This window comes from Solanum pennellii, chromosome 3 (genome assembly GCF_001406875.1).
Source record: "Solanum pennellii chromosome 3, SPENNV200".
NCBI lineage: Eukaryota > Viridiplantae > Streptophyta > Magnoliopsida > Solanales > Solanaceae > Solanum > Solanum pennellii.
In genome coordinates this window covers 55,907,847-55,925,975 of record NC_028639.1, presented here as the reverse complement: position 1 = coordinate 55,925,975, position 18,129 = coordinate 55,907,847, and positions in this window count along the sequence as shown.

Sequence of the window (18,129 nt, the reverse complement as noted above, 5' to 3'; positions counted from 1 at the left end):
ATTCCACATATTGAGGGTCTAGGTTTATAAGACAACCTCTCCTATAAGAAAGTTCCGATTTAAATCCTTTGTAGAAAATTAAAGAAGTTGAGGAACAAAGAGGTGGCTTCCGTAAAGGTGTTATAGAAGAACCACCTAGTTGAGGGAGCAACATGGGAGGTTAAGGCCGACATAAAGTCCCGTTACCCTCATCCCTTTGTTGGTTAAGGTTTGTTTTTCCTACTAATAATGAAAATAATGAATAAATTGAATTGAACTTGTTTTGCAAAATGTGCATGTTTATAATAAAGGTTAATTCTACAATGAAGTTTCATATGAAAATAATCTTTTGCGCAATTTTGCATTTATTTGAGTATTTTGTATATGTTGCCTTCATGAAATGATAATGAGCATGTTTAAATGTTGTGAAAAAGAAATTTTGGCATAAGTGACTCATTAATGATATGTTGAGCTCATATTTTTGTGAGAAGGAAATTCCTCATGTTGTGATTTTGAGTCTTATGTGTAGTAATTGTTGTTGTGAATTGATATGTGTAAATGTTATATTGAGTTGTAAATCTTGATTTAATATGCATGTTTATTAGTTGGGCTTCTAGTGTTGTGTCCATCCTTTCCCTTCAAAATATTTTAGTGTCATTCGAGGACGAATGTTCCTAAGGGGGGAAATAATGTAGCACTCCGAAAGTCAAAAACCTAATATAGAGACTCACAAGAGTTTCTAAGATTCTTCAAACTGTTTTAAGGTCAAATATAATGCATATAAGTTATTTAGGAAGTTTTAGAATCAAAGAGTCGAGAAACATCCATCACGTCCGGAATGTAGTGCAAAACGTGCTAGTTTGCCTTAGCCTATTTGATGGGGTTTTTAGAGTCGTAAATTGATGAAATTTGGTGAAAAGGTTTCTAAAACATATAAAAGTTTGTTTAGGGTCGAAAACTCCGTGTACGAATCCCCAAGGACCAACCAAGGGTCCTTGAAGAGGACCCTCCCAATTTGACAAAAAGATGTCTTTACACAATATCTTCCAACGAAGGCAGAAAACGAGGCGTGGTACAATCGACGGGGCGTCAATTACCTCCGTTGATGGTCACTTATACATTTTGCGAAAATTTCATTTTTTGCAACTCTCTGACAAAAACAACGGAGCTGCAGGACGGTTGGTTACAAGACCCGTCGACTGACTACGCCCCCTAGGCCAGGGTCTCGTAGGTAAGGCCTACAATTTCACTAGTGAGTTTTAGTTAGTTAATTTAATTAAGTTAATAGTTAGAGGTTTAATTATTGATTAGGGGTTGTTTAACTAGGTTATTTAATTAACTATATAAACTACCCTAAGTTTAAAACCTCACTTAACACCTCTCAATCCCAAAACACAAATTGTTCTTCTTTATCTCTTCTTTCTCTCCTCAAAATAGAACCAGTCCATTGAAGGGATAGGTCAAGGTCTTAGGGCATAAAGAAGGGTACTTTTGTCCATCAATATTCAACAATTAAGAAGGTATGATATCCTTTCACCTTTGGGATTCCTTTCCCCAAATGGTTCTTCGCAAATTGATTTCAAAAAGATTATTTTCATGTGGGCTTCTTTCAATTACGAAATTGTATTTCTAAATTGTATCATCTATGGTTTATTTAGGTTATTATACTTATATTATGATTTAATATTATTCAATTATACTAGTTGTTGATGAGTTAACCTAGTTTGTGGAAGAAGATCATGAAATTGACCCAAGTCCTTAACCCTAGGTTTTGAATTAGTGTTGGATTGAGTTGTAGTGATGCTATTGACTTTATTATTGTGTTAATTACCATTTATTGATATTATTACACCTATTATTTGATTGAATTTACTTGGTTGATGGTAAGACTATGATTTTTTCTTGTGAAGGAGATTGGGTTAAGTGTTGTGATCTCAAACCTTTACTTCAATTATGATTACTTGTGTTTAGTGATGAATTTATATTGAAGTAAACCTTATGATAAGATTGATTAGGGTTATTATGATGTTGAATTGAAATGTCTTGATTATGTGATTGTGAGATTATGCTTAAGATGTAATGATATAAGGTTGGTGATGAAGTAACTATGTGCCTTACTATGATATAATATAATGATGTTAATGTGCTAATCTCACATATAAGGGTTGTAATGAAAGGTGTTCTCATGGAATTCCTATTGATATATGACTATGACTAAATAAGGGGTAGATCCTTTGACCTAAACTAAGTTATGATTATTAATTAAAGACATTTCAAAAAAGGACTATAGGTTAGCAACAAGTGAGCTAGCTACATCTCCTAGTTCTTGAACTATGTTCCCCCCATAGGAATACTAGCTAGTGGATACACTTAGATGATATGTTCATGTTTTCTGACTACCTTAGCAAGTAGTCCACCTTTTTATGGTGTAGGGTTCCATGACACCAGATTCAACATTGGCTCATGTGGTCTTTGTCGGTTAAGTAATGATGTTCCCGAAAGTAAAATTAAGTAATAAAGTGGACTCAAACTAGGATGACTTGAGGGGTTTGACTTTGTATAGGTAGGGGTATGAGACTCTACCTATACATTACGCTAGTTAACCTTGAGGTTAGTCTTAGGAGGATGTTATTATGTTTTATGCTCTTATAAAGTGAATGAAATGTATGTGTTGACTTTATATGTTAATGATAATATATAATGTTTGTTTCATGTGTGAACATGTTAATGGTCTATATTTATAAAGTATGATGATGACTACTCCTAATAACATCTTATGTAATGTTTGGCATTGCTTATGTTTCTTGGTTGGGTTTATTTGAATGAGTAAGGTTATGGGCCTCTGTTGGGTTTATTTGAATGAGTAAGGTTATGGGCCTCTGCTTGGTCTTGCACTTGTAGACTTGATGGGGATTATGAGTAAGGGTCTTCTAGGTAATGTTATGATATGAATTCATATTCATGATTTGTTGTTGTAATTTGATGTTGGAATTACATTAATTATGAACTCTATTATAATATGAACATGTTGACTTGGGTTAACTTCAGTAGGGTGTTCTTGTGTTGAATATTTTATTGTCTTAACTAATAAGTGATTCTTGTCTTATATGTGTTCTTTATTGCGCATAAGGCTTTTCAAAGTTACTTGGCATGGTTTTAAACAAATGTCCTTTTTAGCATGATTTATATGTTGTATGTGCATATAATTCCATACTTAGTACAAGTGATGTGCTAACCCCATTTCTCCCTTTTCCCCAGCATTTTAGGTTTCGATCATTAATGGGTTTGTGACCACTTTGATCGAAGTCTTGCATGATTTCTCCAAGTGTGGGTATGTCCTCATGTTCCGAGGATGATGGCTTTCTATCAATCTACCTATGTTACATTGTTATTGTCTAAAGACACTCATTTCACTCATGTTGTTTCAAGACATTGTTGTTAGCCCTAAGTGGCACTTTTACATTTATGTAAGGGCTATACAGATATTGTACTATTAAGTTTATATGGTTTAATATGTGATTAAGACTATATTATGTATGTTGTCTATACGTGGTATAAAAGTATAAGACTATATAATCTTCTCATACAAGGAGTCTATGTATACTCTTTATAAATATATTATGTGTAAGTGACAGGTCTAAGTAAACCTCATGAAGTAGTAATAGATGAAAAGTTTTAATTTTATGCACTGTTAACCTATGAAATGTAATGAAGAATGCTAAGAGGTTAGTCTTAGTCCTCCTTGAAGAAGAAAACACCGGTTACATTTAAGGGGTGCTCCCGGGATGTGACACCAAGGTCGGTCATTCCTCCAGCTATGACGAATGGAGAGATAAGGTCATCTTTTGTGACTTTGGCTCATATTATGAATACACAAGAACATGCGGTAGCTTCTCAAGCTCAATCCATGACGGCTCAGGTGAATAGGAAAGTTGTACCTTGTGTTCAACAAAATGCTAGTACTATGGATTCTCGCTTGAGAGACTTCACAAGGATCAACCCTCCAATGTTCTTCAGGTTGAAGGTGATTGAAGATCCCCAAGAATTTCTTGATGAGGTCTATAAAATCTTGTATTTTTGGGGTTGACTTCAAATGAGAAGGTCGAGCTAGATCCCTATCAACTCAAGGATGTGGCTCAAACATGGTAAACCCAATAGAGAGACAATAGGGCTTTGAGAGTGGGTCCTATAACTTAGGAGGTGTTTAGAAGGGATTTCCTTGATAGGTTCTCCCCTAGGATGAAAAGGGAGGACAAAGTGGAGAAATTCATCAACATTCATCAAGGAGGTATGAGTGTGCAAGATTACTCCTTGAAGTTCACAAAATTGTCCAAGTATGCACCTTCCTTTGTGTCTAAACCAAGGGATGAGATGAACCACTTTATTACGCTAGTGTCCGATGATTTGGTTGAAGACTATCGTTCATCGATGCTCCATGACCACATGCACATTTCTAGGTTGATGTTGTAAGCTCAACAAGTCGAGGATCGTAGACTCAAGATGAAGAATATGGAGTTTAACAGGGCCAAATCTTATGAGGGAGGTACTTCCAAGGGTAGGCTTGAGATTCAAGACAATAATAGTTTCAAGAATAAGTTTTCAAACCAAGTTCCTTTCAATTTTCCCAAGACTAAAAAAAATAGGGTGTTTAACCCTAAGTCCCAGAAGGTAAGAAGGGAGAATTCACCTAGCAAGAAACCTACTTGTTCAAAGTGTGGTAAGAAACATTGGGGTGAGTGTCTAGTTGGGACGGAGAATGATTTTGGATGTCGAAAGAGTGACCATAAGGTTAGGTATGGCCCTAATGTGCGGATTCTAGATAATAGGAGTGATTAAGCTCAAGCAAGCGGTCCTAGTTCCGAAGCTCTTAAGAGGAACCACTTATATGATCTCCTCTCTATGAGTGAACAAGAGAAATCTCCCGATATGGTCAATGGTATGTTACAAGTTTTCTCTATTGATGTGCATTCTTTACTAGATCCCGGTGCTACCTTATCATTTGTAAGTCCTCTAGTATCTAGAAAGTTTAATTTTCTACCCAATGTGTTGATTGAACCTTTTTCTGTCCGGCAGGTGACTTTTTTACAGCTAGAAGAGTCTTTATGAGTTGTCCTATATCTTTGCCCAATAGAGTTACATGGGTGGATTTTTTAGAACTTGATATGGTTGATTTTGATATCATTTAGGGAATGGATTGGTTGCATGCTTGTTTTGATTCCATTGATTGTTGAACAAGGATATTCAAGTTCAATTTTCCAATTGAATCCGTCATAAAGTGGGGCGGGGGTGGGGGGATAACTCAATTCCTAGAGGTCATATCATTTCTTGTTTATAGGCTTGTAAAGTGATATCGAAGGATGTCTTTACCATATTGTGACGTTAAAAGATCTAGACTCCAACACTCCTTCTACTTTATTGGTCCTCGTAGTGAGGGAATTTAGGAAGTCTTTCCGGATGAATTGCCCGGAATTCCCCCCGAACGTTAAATTTTTTTTGGTATTGTCTAATTACCGGATACAAACCCCATTTGAATTCATACCTATCGGATGGCTCCAGCCGAATTGAAAGAGTTAAAGGCTCAGCTGAAAGACTTACTAGATAAAGGTATCATTCAACCTAGTATTTCTCCATGGGGTGCTCCGGTATTGTTTGAGAAGAATAAGTGTGGGTCCCTTAGGATGTACACTTATTATCGTCAACTAAATAAGCTAGCCTTTAAGGACAAGTGTCCTTTCCCTCGGGTTGCAACTTGTTTGATCAACTCCAAGGGGCAAGCTACTTTTCAAAGAGTGAATTGAGATTGAGGTACCAACAACTTAGGGTGAGAGGTGAGGACATACCTAAACGTGGAGGGTTGGGGGGTTGTCGCCGCCTGATAGAGGCAGTGATGAGTTCCTAGTGATGTCTTTTGGTCTTAGTAATTCGCCGACTACTTTTATGGACCTAATGAAGGTGGTTTTACAAAATTACCTTGATTATTTTGTGATTGTTTTAATTGATGATATATTTGTATATTCAAAGAATGAGGGTGAACATATTGACCATTTGAGGGTGGTATTTTTATTCCTTAAGGAACACTAACTATTTACCAAGCATAACAGTGTGAGTTTTGGTTGAGATCGGTGGCGTTCCTTGGTCATATTATCTCATGTGAGGGTATTAAGTTTTATCACAAGAAAATTGAGGTAGTTAAGAATTTTGTTAGACCATTGAATCCAACCGACATTAGAAGTTTCTTGGGTTTAGCTTGGTACTAGAGGAGTTTTGTGGATGGGTTTAGTAACACCCCAAATATGAATTAGGTATACCTAGAGCCTAACGTGTGTATAATGATCTTATAATGTCCTAAAATGACTAAAAATAGTGTTAAGAGTTAGTATATAATGTTTGGAAGTTTTTGGAGGTCAAACGTCGAAGAACATCCAAAACGTCTGGAAACTAATCAAAGTCGAACTAGTGTAACGTAGTGTTTTGTAGTGGAGTTTTGGTTAATGGTTTGAGGGTGAAACTGAGCATACATGGTTCATGTACATGGCCTTACATATAAAGGACAAAAACGTCCGAGAATGACGCCACGGGGACCAGCCTACGGGTCACTGACATGGACCCAAACATAGGCCAGTAAAGCTGCCAGGCAGGCTAGATCTCACAATTGATGCGCCACGTGGAGCCGTCACGTAAAGGGATATTTTAGCCCTAATACGTGGGGACATCTCGAACCATTCTGTCCAAAACTAGTTTCCTGATCCTATAATAAAAAATGCCACTGCGAGGCGCAGTAAGTGCCCTGATTTAGTCGCGTCATTTTTAAGTCAAATTTGAGTTGGTTAAAATGTTCAATAGCTGCAGAGGTCTTTTGGAAACTTTAGGTCATAATTATTAACGGTTATTGTAGTTATTTGAGGAGTATATAAGTAACACAATAGCCAATAAGACCCTAGAATCCCAAATCAAAACATTTCTCTCCCAAAATTCTCCAAAAACCACCATTAAAGAAGAAGAAACAAATTCAGCAGCTTTAGGACGAATACACAAAGGTTTAAAGCTGGTTTTATGTCTCTAATCTAACATATGAAAGTATTATTCATTCATGGATTCTTCCATCCATGAAGATCCCCTAGTTTTTCACAATTTAGAATCCAAAGAACCCTATTCAAGAGAGGGTTGTGATTGCATTGTGGGTAAGGCTTGATTGTGATCCCAATCTAGTGGGTAGCATTCAATTTTGTTCATGTGATGATTATATGTTGTTATCATGATGTTTCTATGGTGAATTATAGTAATTGAACTTGGAGGTGATCATGGTGATTTTATGCTATTAGAGTCTAGATGAAGGTTTTATGTTGATCTTCTAAATTCAATTGTATTAGATACTATTCGATCATGACTGAATCGCCTAGATATGAATTGAACAAGGTTTAATTTTGTAAGGATGATCTTGACCTAGGAAGTTGGAATTAACCTATGTGATGATGTATGACTAGAATTACCTTCTAATGATTTAATTGAATAGATTAACATGTAATTGAGTATGAATCATGATAGTCTACGATTATCCTTAAGATGGGTTCGATGGTCAGTGTCTTGAGCAATAAACTTTGTGAGACAACATAAAGGGTATGGTATCTTGAGATAACAATCTCATATAGCTTGACATATTAAGATCTTAAGGGTAACTTCAGAAAGTAAATCTCAAGGAGGCTTAAGTTGAAATACCCATGGTAGCTTGAGATGTTGAAATCTCATGGAATCTTGGGTTAGATTACTCATGGTAGCTTTAGGTGTTGATCTTCATGGTATCTTGACTTGGTTTGGCCAAAACCTTTTCATGGTAGCTATTGGAGAAACGCCTACACTCTCCTAATTGTAGCTTGATTCTCATTTAATGTGTAATTCTTGAATGGCTTGAGATTAGTTTCTCATGGTAGCTTAGTGTTGAGGATTCATGCTCCCTTATGGTTGGCTTTGCATCTACATTATTGGTTGCATGGTGGTTAGGATGGTTGTAACCTTCCTTTGTTAGCTTGATTAGTATGACGAGATGCTTTCCATGGTAGTATGTTGAGCATAATAGACAAGGTTACAAGATAATTTTACTTGGATTAGGTAGTCTAGAGAAGTAATTAGTATGGATGGTAGTATGGGATGTAATCTATACATTGCACAAGTATGACATGAAGCTACCTATGACATGACCCCTACATGATATATGTTTAGCTTGGATAGTGACTAGAGTAGCATTCCATGACATGATTGACTTAAGAGGATAGTTCCTTGTCAATATCAACAATGTATATTACATGGCTCCTACTACTACATAAACATGTTCGGGTGATTTCAGATATGCTTAGTGTATGAAGTATTATGGGATGCTTCACATGCATTGCACAAGTGTGTTTTGAGATGTCCTACGGGCATAGTGTTCATATGTTATGATGAACTTAGGTATTAATTATGAAAGTGAACTATGATCAAGTATGACCAAAGAGAAGTATTTAGCTTCGGTAGTAGTATGGGATGCTACATTAGCCTTGTACAAAGATACTTCGAGGTGGCTTTTGATGTAGTTCATAATAGTAAGAAAAACAATGAGTTAAGTATGAACTCTTATATGCTTTATGATGCTTTAATATGCTAATGATATTTATGTTATGCTTATGTGTTTATCTCTTATGTTTATGTCTATTCTTGACTAACACTTTTAGATATCTCATGTTGGTAGGTAGTTTCCATACTCGATACTTATAATACAAATACATATTGCCTAACATGTTTTCCATGTAGTGTCTTGAGAAGATTGAGTTACTTTAAGGGTAGAGTTCCAAGGTTTCTATAACATTCCAGAAAATTTTATATCTACTAAAGAGCCCAATAGGTCTTTAAGAATGCGTATTGGTAATATATAAGCATTTCAATGCCCAATATTGAGAAATATTGGGTATAGTATAGAGAATTGGCTAAGGGGTAATAGACGATTACTATATAATACCCAATAAGAAAAATATTGAGCATATTAGAAAATATTTTCTGAAAGGGTGTTAGCCATATATCTAAGTATTAATGAGCTTGTGTAGGAAATGTACATGCAATGAAGACCCTAAGCTAAAATTCAGAAATTCATCAGTTGGAAACACATTAGGTACTAGACATCCTAGTGTCAAGCCTAGTACCCGCAGTACATAACCATTTAAAATGATCATGTAGAGTTAGCAGTGCCCAAGGACTTAGTGAGGGTCCTTGGGACAATAAGTAATCATTCCCAAAGGAACAATAATTAATAGTTAGTTAGGAAATTACAACCAACACATCTGTAATCACATGTGCAAGAATGTGAAGAAGCGGCCAAAGGAGGGCACCACCCTAACCGAATTCGGTAAGGATAGTTAGGGGGAAAACATGCACAAGGGACCACTCCATATGGAACATAACTTCCTAACAAATTCTATACTATAAACTACTTCCCTAACTATCTAAATAACCTAGGATTAAATAAAATAAACTAAATAGTGCACCCGACAACCGAAGACTTAACCGGGTTACACTAACCTAGTAACTAGTTAAAGAGACAACCTAGTACCTAACCTAGGATGGTCCAAAAGGTTGGTTATGGTACTAACGACTTAGGGATACTTTATTAGTTACCCTAGGTTACTTAATTAATTAATTTAGAATCTTAAATAATTAATTTAAAAGGGAAAAACAGAAATCACAAAGCAATTTCAAGATTTCGGTTAAGACAAGAAAAAGACAACCTAGTACCTAACCTAGGATGGTCTAAAGGATTGGTTATGGTTATAACAACTTATGGGTAATTTATTAATTACCCTAGGTCACTTAATTAATTAAAAATTATCCATTTAATTACTTAAATTAAAGGGTTCAAACCGAAATTCTTACACTAACCTAGTACAACTCAAGAAACATCCTAGTACTTAACCTAGGATGGTCCAATAGGGTTAATTTTTGTTCCAATGATTTAGGGAAAATTTATTAATTACCGTAGGTCCCTTAATTAATAAAATTAGACATTTAATTAATTAATTTAAAGGTTGAAAATGAATTTCTTAGGAAATATTTCAGATTTGACCAACTATTGTATTTTCCTAGTCTAGTCAATCTAGGAGGGGCTTTTTAGTAATTAGTTAATTAATTAAATTAATTAACTTATTAAAACATAAGTTGAATGATTCAAGATTAGTTCCTATTACGTATAATTACGTACAAACTCGTAGAAAAGGCGACACAAAAACAGTAAGCAACGAAAGAAAGAAAAAAGCAGAAAATTTATCGATTTCTGTAGAGCGATTTCAAGGTTTATTCAAGAATTCATTCAAGGTGGTATTAGTAGATTAAGTTCGACATAACGTTTGGGTTTGTCTCCTTGACTTCTTTCTCCAAGATAACTTTCTTTCCAACGATTCCAAAATCTTGAAAACTAGGGTTGTTCCCGTGTTCTCGTTGAACTCCTTAACCCTAGTCTCCATTTCAATTCTGTATTGAATAGGTTAGAGATCATGCTGTTAGTAGGTGGTGCTGGCTAATCTTATGTATAATGTTCTTGAATTATTAATTTATATTAACCTATGAATTTGTGATCGTATAAAGTGAAGTGCTTAAAACGTGAATCATGAATCGGAGATGTATAAGCTACACCTGTAATTGTTTAAGGGTTGATGTGTTTGTCCGAATTTTGTATTGCTGTTATTATGAAGTTATGAAGGTTTTAAATTCATCAAATATAAATATGATGCTGTCCTATATGTCTTAAAAACGTTACCTAAAGTCATGAACCAAGATTGGTTAAGAGAATGATACTATGTTAAGATATGTCCGAAATGTTAATTATGAAGATGATTACGGTTTGTTGTGCGTACCTACTTTTAATGTGACTTGTTGATGATGTTGTGTTCGTTAAATTAATAATGTATCCCAAACTCAGTATGATTGAATGAAACTTTGGATCATGCGAGTAAAGAACGTTATGAAGTCTATGGACAATTGCTTATGCCAATATTTATCTTAGGCCAATCTTATATAGCAAAAAGATTGAAATGATAACCCTTGTAATTCAATTAATGTAAATGGATATAGATTTGTGTTTTAAATGACTAAAAAGATTGGCTAATGAATAAAATACATATCCAACAAAGCATGAAAGAATGTAAAATTTGCCTATGCCAACAAAGATGGTTGTGTAATCTATACCCAAATGTTTATACCAATACTAATCATATGCCAATCTTGTGTAGTAAGAGTATCAAATATATTGTCAGCACTTCTAAAATAATTCAATGAATCCATAACAAAGGGCATGCCATTCATTTGGACAACTCCCAACATGATGTAAAAGAATGAAGTATGAACATATGTAACTCATTGAAAGAAGTGCTCATTGTCCATAAACGATGAAATGAAGCTACTGCACTAACGTAAAGAAGTAACATGAGTTATAACATAATTAAAGGGGTCTAAATTAAGTAAGTGACCAGAATGGGGTGTTAAAGATAGTGAGACATGTCTTACTCACACCTAAGTTATTATGTTAAAAATATACTCACGAATGAAGGTGTTAGAACGTGTGAGACTAGTCTCATTAACACCTAAGGATTATATGTAAGGACAATTCACATTCATCCATGTAAAGTAAGGATGATATGTATGTACAATTCACATTCATCAATGTAAAGTAAGGAAGATATGTAAGGAAAATTCACATTTCATCAATGTAAAGTAAGGATGACAAGTCATCAAAAGAGTAAGTAAATATCAATCTAGAAACAAGCTGCCATAATGCTTTAGTCAACTCTAAAAGGTAAAGAAGATAATGAAAGTGAGCATAGCACTGATAGACTAGTTATGAGCATATGCTTTCACGTGTAAGTCTCATGAGACGATGCTACCACCGAGGTGGATAAGTAGTCTCATTAAGTCCGAAGTCTTGGATCTATGCCTAGCCAACATAGGAACTAGCCAGTGGTTTCCACTTAAGCAAGCTAGGTATGTTCGGTGTCACTTTTGCGGTGATTCCACCTTTTTTTGGTGTGGGGAATACACAAGATTTCATGTTTAGCTCACCTGATCTATGTCGGTTAATGCTCACGATATGTTTTTGTTGACTATAGTCGTGAGCCGCTCCTTTTTGGTATGGAGTGAACACTTGAGATGGATCCGCATTAGCCGCGGATCACCATTTTCCATGTGTGGGACAGACACAGGATTCCATGAGAAGATCACATGGTCTAGATTAACTTTAACCGGTGAATCACCTCTTTTCGGTGTAGGGCAGACACTGGATTTCATGTTAAGCTCGCATGATCTTTTTCCTAATGTTATCACTATGAAAGTGATAATGATAATGATGATGGAACGTATGTTCAAAGTGAGAAATGATGAAGAGCTTAAGAATGTCAAGTGTCAATATCACACTCATGAATTTTCAGAAAGTAATGGGCACAACAAAATAAGATTGGCTTATAATGACTTCTTATATGATGCCAATAAATGGAAGTAGAAAGAAATGTTAATTAAATACCTCACAACTTCCCTATGATGAATGTAATGAAATAAATGGCATGACGAATATAGAATTGCTTATGAAACGTGAAGAATATATAGTGTAAAGAATGACTTACTATAAAGTAGGGAAATCATTCCTTAGTCCTTGGATTACTTACATCGATTCATTGTGAATATGGGACTACAATGAATCATTGCACTTGTGAGTAAAACATAGGACCGAAGGACTTATTGAACTACACATCAAGAAGAAGAAAGAGACTAAAAAATAAACTAAGGCTTCTGCCGATATTGTAGTATGAATAGATACCTCAAGGTATATAAACATAGTTAATAACCAATTAATGGGCATAGCCAATAATGATTGGCTTATAAGTACATTCATACCCAATTAAAGAATGAAATATGTAACATGTAAGTAATGTACCCAATAATGTAGCATGGATTATGAATCAACTAAAGAATGGGCATAGCCAAAAAAGATTGGCATATATATATAATCATACGCAAAGGAAATAAGAATGAAGAATCTAAAGTAGATTAGCCAAATTATCTTCTTCGTCTTGTGAATTGCTTACTCGATTCATTGTAGGTATGGGGCTATAATGAATCATTGCACTTGTAAGTGAAACATAAGATTAAAGGAAATCATTGAACTGCACAACAAGAAGAAGAAAAAAACTGAAAAATAAACTGTGTACAAAGAGGAGCTCTCGGGTTCAAGAGGATCAAAATCACAAATCTTCGCCAGAGTTGTTCTAAAATTATGTTGATGATATTAATGTCTTGTAATCATAAAGAAAATGAGTTGTGTGCTTTGAATGCATTAAAATACATCATATTCATAGAATAATTCACAACTAACGATTTAAGAAAATCGGGTGACTGCACATTCCAAAAAAGGCATGTTGTATAGGAAGAGCATTCCTTCATCATGCATAGCCTTATGTGTATGTGTTAATACTCCCATACTTAGTAAAAGTGGTGTACTAACCCTATACAATTTACTATTTTTATAGGTGCAGGTCAGAGGACAGATTCATGACACTTGTGGTGGTTTGAACTTAAGCGTTTCTCCAGACAATTTGATAGGTCCTCTTGATTTCAAGGATACATCTTTGTTTAGCGTTAGATATAGACATAGCTAGTGGTTATTGTCCATAGTTTTTCCTTCACAATTTAGTTCGAAGCATTTTGTAATAAGGCCGTTTTTGGCAAACGTATTTTTGATATATTCATATTCTATTTCTAGTTGATTCTTATGATAGATGGTTGTTTCATGTACGTTGAACTTAGTATATGATGCAATTATGTATTAATTATATGAAGTAAATGTAAATTTCATACTTATAAAAAGTTTAAAATTTTCCACTAAAATTAACCATATTAATATGGTGAATGCAAGAAGAGGCTTACCTGCGACCTTTGAGATGTCAACGACGCCTGTTGCGATTCGGATTCCAGAATCTGGGTCATGACAAACTTGTCATCAGAGCATGAGGTTAAATTACATAGGATATAAAGATCGACACAACCACGTTATGTAGTTTCTAGCTTATGGTTGTGAAGTGCGCCACAATCATGACGTAGAGACTACGCGATGATAGGAAATTCCCCCTTCTTCTACTCTTTATTGCGCTATATAGAGAATTGACATTTTATGTCGTTATAAGTATCTAACTTCCTTCTTGTGTGAACGCGTAGAATGAACTGTTTCTAGTTATTACTCCCATAGGAGACAGTGTTAAGGCCGAAGGGGTATGTAGAGAACTACATGGAATAGTGGCAAGTCCCTTTGAAATTAAGTTGGGCGTTAGCAGGTTCAAATCATAAGGCCAAAAAGATGTAATCTAAGAGGTTAGATATATTCTTCCTAAGTCTGGTTTATGTGTAAGAAACTCTAAGTTTAAGTGCTTTAGTGGATTGGGTGTGGTAAGTCCCTAATCGTATGTCTTATAATAGCACTATGTGAGTTGAAACGAAGATATGTTGCTGTTTTTGTGTAGCATAGGAATGTTTTTTGTGTTGCATGATTTGTGACGTGCATTAAGTTAAGTGTCACTAAGAAGGAAATTCCACAATCTCAAATATGAAGCTTCAGATAAGCTTGAAGGCTATGCATCATCCAAATAAGTGTAAATCAGATATTAACAAAAGAGAAACGTTTAAGCATGATAGAGTAACTTTTGGAAATCACACTCTTAGTTTAAATGATGTATAAGTGTCACTCGTGGAAGAATGTTCCTAAGGGGGGGATAATATAACAATCAAGAAAATTTTATATCTAGTAAAGAGTCCAATAGATATTTAAGAATGTGTATTGGGGGTACATAGGCATTCCAATGCCAAATATTGAGAAATATTGGGCATAGAATAGAGAATTGGCTAAGGGATAATAGCCAATTTTTATATAATACCCAATAAGAAAAATATTAGGCATATTAGAAAATATTGGATTAAAGGGTGTTAGCCAAATATCTAAGTATTAATGAGCTTGTTTAGGAAATGTACCTGCAACGAAGACCCTAAGCTAAAATTCAGAAATTCATCAGTTGCAAACACATTAGTTACTAGACATCCAAGTGTAAATCCTAGTACCCTAAGTACATAACCATTTAAAATGTTCATGTAGAGTGAGCAGTGCCCAAAGACATAGTGAGGGTCCTTGGGAAAATAATTAAACATTCTAAAAGGAACCATAAATAATAGTCAGTAAGGAAAGTACGCCCAGCACATGTGCAAGACATGTGAAGAAGCGGCCAAAGGAGGGGACCACCCTAACTGAATTCGGTTAGGGTAGTTAGGGGGAAACCATGCACAAGGGACCACTCCATGTGGGGACTAACTTCCTAACAAATTCTACACTCTAAAATACTTCCGGAACTAGCTAACTGACCTAGGACCAATTAGAATAAACTAATTAGTGCACCCGACAACGTAATACTTAACCGGGTGACACTAACCTAGTAACTAGTTAAAGAGACAACCCAATACCTAACCTAGGATGGTCCAAAAGGTTGGTTATGGTCTTAAAGACTTAGAGATACTTTAGCAGTTACCATAGGTTACTTAATTAATTAATTTAGCATCTTAATTAATTAATTTAAAAGAGCAAAACCGAAATCACAAAGCAATTTCCAGATTTCGGTTAAGACAAGAAAAAAACAACCTAGTACCTAACCTAGGATGGTCCAAAGGATTAGTTATGGTTATAACGACTTAAGGGTACTTTATTAATTACCCTATTTCACTTAATTGATTAATTTATCCATTTAATTAATTAAATTAAAGGGGTTAAACTGAAATTCTTACACTAAACTAATACAACTCAAGAAAAATCCTAGTACTTAACCTAGGATGGTCCAAAAGGGTTAATTTTAGTTCCAATGATTTAGGGGAACTTTAATTAGTACCCTAAGTCCCTTAATTAATTAAATTAGTCATTTAATTAATTAATTTAAAGGGGAAAAACGAAATTCTTAGGAAAAATTTTATATTTGATCAAGTATTGTGTTTGCATAGTTCTAGTCAATTTAGGAGGGGCTTTTTAATAATTAGTTAATTTATTTATTTAATTAATTTATTAAAACCTATGTTGAATGAGTCAAGATAAGTTCCTAATAATTAGAATCACGTTCAAACTCATAGAAAAGGCGACGTAATAACAGTAAGCAACGAAAATAAAAAAGCAAAAAATTTACTGATTTCTCTATGGCGATTTTAATGTTTCTTCAAGGTTTCGCTCAAGGTGGTCTTTGTAGATTAATTTCTGCATAAGGTATGGGTTTATATCCTTGACTCCTTTCTCCAATAGAACTTTCTTTCCAACATTTCAAGGATCTTAAAAACTAGGGTTGTTCGCGTGTTCTCATCGAACTCCTTGTCCCTAGTCTCCTTTTCCATTTCGTATTGAATAGCTTATAGATCATGTTGTTGGTATGTGGTGTTGGCTGATCTTATGTGTAATATTCTTGAATTATTAATGTCGATTAACCTATGAAGTTGTGATCGTATAAATTTAAGTGCTTAAAATGTGAATCATTAATCGACGATGTATTAGCTACACCAGAAATTGTTTAAGTGTTAATGTGTTTGTCCAAATTTTGTATTGTTGTTTTTATGATTTATGAAGGTTTTAAATTCATCAAATATTAATATGATGCTGTCCAATATGTCTTAAAAACGTTACCCTAAAGTCATGAACCAAGATTATTTAAGAGAATGATAATATGTTAAGATGTGTCCGAAAATGTTAAGTATGAAGATGTTTACAGTTTATTATGCATATCTACAATTAGTGTGACTTGTTTTTGATGTTGTGTCCTTTAAATGAATAATGTATCCCAAATTGATTATGATTGAATGACTCTCTGGCTCATGCTAATAAAGAAGGTTATGAAGTCTATAGACAATTGCTTATGTCAATCTTATATAGTAAAAAGATTGAAATAGTAACCCAAGTAACTCAATGAATGTAAATGGCTATAAATTTATGCCTTAAAAGACTAAAAAGATTGGAAAATGAATAAAATACATATCTATCCAAACATGAAATAATGTAAAATTGACTTATGCCAACAAAGATGGTTGTGTAATCTATACTCAAATGTTTATGCCAATCTTGTGTAGTAAGAGTATCAAATATATTATAAGCACCTTTAAAGTAATTCAATAAATACATAACAAAGGTCATGCCATTCATTGTGACAACTCCCAACATGGTCTAAAAGAATGAACTATGAACATATGTAACTCATTAAAAGAAGTACTCATCGTCCATAAACGGTTAAATGAAGCTACTGCTCTAAAGAAAAGAAGTAACGAAAGTTATAACATAATTAAAGGGGTCTAAATTAAGTAAGTGACAAGAATGGGGTGTTCAATAAAGTGAGACAAGTCTTACTCACACCTAAGTTAATATGTAAAAATTATACTCACGAATGAAGGTATTAGAACGTGTGAGACTAGTCTCATTAACAAATAAAGATGATATGTAAGGACAATTCACATTCATCAATGTAAAGTAAGGATGATATGTAAGGACAATTCACATTCATCAATGAAAATTAAGGATTATATGTAACGACAATTCACATTTCATTAATGTAATGTAAGGATGACAAGTCATCAAAAGACTAAGTAAATCACAATCTAGAAGGAAGCTTCCATAATGCTTGACTCAACTCTAAAATATAAAGAAGATAATGAAAGTGAGCATAGCACTGATATACTAGTTATGAGCATGTGCGTGCACGTGTAAGTCTCATGAGATGAGGCTACCACCGAGGTGGATAAGTATTCTCATTAAGTCCCTAGTCTTTGAACAATGTCTAGCCAACATAGGAACTAGCCAGTGTTCCCATATAAGTGAGCTAGGGATGTTCGGTTTCACTTTGGCCGGTGATTCCACCTCTTTTCGGTGTGGGGAAGATACCGGATTTCATGTTTAGCTCACATGACCTATATTGGTTAATTTTCACGATATTTTCTGGGTTCACTATAGTCGTGAGACGCTCATTTTCGGTGTGGAGTGAACATTGTGATGGATCTCCCTTAGCCGGGGATCACCCCTTTCCATGTGTGGGGCAGACACGGGATTCAATGAGTATCTCACATGGTTAGATTAACTTTAAC